This window comes from Camelina sativa, chromosome 20, assembly GCF_000633955.1.
Source record: "Camelina sativa cultivar DH55 chromosome 20, Cs, whole genome shotgun sequence".
Taxonomy (NCBI): domain Eukaryota; kingdom Viridiplantae; phylum Streptophyta; class Magnoliopsida; order Brassicales; family Brassicaceae; genus Camelina; species Camelina sativa.
This window is the reverse complement of record NC_025704.1, coordinates 16630250-16632418: the sequence shown is the minus strand read 5'-3', so window position 1 is coordinate 16632418 and position 2169 is coordinate 16630250.

The following is a 2169-nucleotide window of genomic DNA, read 5'->3' as shown; positions in this document are numbered from 1 at the left end:
TACCGGGATCAAAGGAAAATAGTAGAGCCTTAAGGGTAAAGGATAGGACTCCCCTGATAAGGCTAGCGGTGAATGGTGTTTTGATCCCTTCGTAGGCCGCGGTAGGTTGTAGACGCTCTCCAGGATGCCACACATAGTTTTGGTCCGCACCAAAGTTGATCAAATGCATCGCCATATGACCTTGTGCGGTAAAGGTCTTGGCGCTAAAAGTGGAGAGAGATGGCTCGGTCTTGGCGACTCCCAGCTGGAGCGTACTACTTGTAGTAGTCAATAATATCACTGGATGGACAGACCTTTCAGTGGCCATCTTCGGTGGCTCAGCTTGCTTGAAACTCTCCATTATCAAGCACTCGTCGGTTATGGCGTTGAACACACGTCCTGACTCTTCTTTGGCCTCGCCCAGCGAGTTATCACGCTTCCCGAAAGAGGACTCTTGCTCCACGTCTTTCCCCGAAGGTGGTGACTGAGCGTCAAGTTGGTCTTGGTCTGCGTGATGTTCGATACTCGTTCTTGGCGCTATCAAATTTGGCTTGTCCTCTGCTCGAACTCCTCCTTTGGCCGGTTCCTTGCACAGTGTGGGCAGTTCACGGTGCTGAACTGGCGGCACATGACTCCTTGATATGGTTGCAGCGCTGCCTTCTTCTTGGAACGGTTCCTTGTACCGTGCTGGCGGCTCGCAGAACTGCACTAGAGGCGCATAAGTCCTTGACCTCTCGACAGGGGTCGAGTTATGACTTGTTCGCGGGGCCGGCATAGGAACTGGTGCACGGTATTGAGATGAGCGCGCATACGTCCTGCTCGGCTGCTCCACATAGGCCGATTGACGCCTTGATCGCGAGGCCGGTGTAGGCAATGGTTCATAGTATTCGTGCCGTGGAGTCTGTCTTCGCGTGGGAGCACTTGGAGACCAGGTAGGGATGCCTCGGTTACGACCTCGGTGATCACTCGAGCTTCTCTCGACCCGTTGACCAATTGTCGTTGATTCAATCCGGTCGAGTCTATCGTTGAGATCTCGAAGCGTGTGTTGGAGCGAGATCAGCGCGTCTGTTGTGCTGGGTGGCTTGGGAATAGGCTCATTTCTTCTTATGGATCGGTGCCTCGGCTTCTTGGTGTACGCGACCCAGTCATCACTATCGGAGTCTTCATATAGGCTCGCCCTTGGTTCTTCAACGCGGGTAGCTCGTGATAAGGACGGCCAATAACAGGCTGGCGATCCACGTTCGAGCTCTCCGTGATCTAACTCCTCGCCATAGTCCTCTTCGGACCTATATTCGTCGCCGGTGGCCTCTTGATCCGGTTCCAGGCCAAGTTCTTCATCACACCACGATTCCGCTCCGGATTCGCTTTCAACAAACTCCATGCTAGATTAGTGTAGGATCAAGCATTGCAAGTTGTTCGCGATCTTGGTGACGGCTTTGGAGCGAGGTGCGGTCGATGGTACGGACGGCTGTCGGAAGTCGGTTGACGGTGGCAAGGCAGAACGGCCAGCGATGGTCGGAGGCTGTTCGTTGATGCAACTACAAGACCCAATCGATTCTCGGCTTGACGCGGCTTGGTCCGTACGTGGTGACGTGTACCTCCTCTACGCGGTTTGAAGTTATCCTCGCAAGACAAATCAAATTTCGAGTGTGTGAGTGTCAAACGCTCAAAAGGACCACAAAGATATTTGTGTTGTCACCAATGATTGATGCCAGCACAACAAATTTAAATCCTAAGACCAAAACAAAAGCAAAGAGGAAAGCAAAAAGCAAAAGAAAAAGCACAAAAAGACAAGAAATGCTTTATGACTAAAGGAAAAACACAAATCCTAAACAAAACTCTAGCAAAAATTCGATCTAGATGCAAACAAGGATGAACAATGATGCAAATACAAGCTATCAACCTAGATAATTGAAGAACAATGCCACAAATGCAACAAATTAAACCAAATGACGAAATGGAACAAACTAACAAGATGATGCAAACGAAAGGAATATTATGCAAGACAAACAAAGTTATCTACTAAAGCCAAAAGCAAAAGTAAAAGCAAGTTACTAAAAGCCAAGGTGACAACTCACCCATGGACCACAAGGTGCATAGGGAGCTATCCACGTCCACATTTTTGTGGTCTTGACCAAAAGCACTTTAGAGGTGGCTAAGCTCTCACCATACAAAAAGAAACTAATCCTA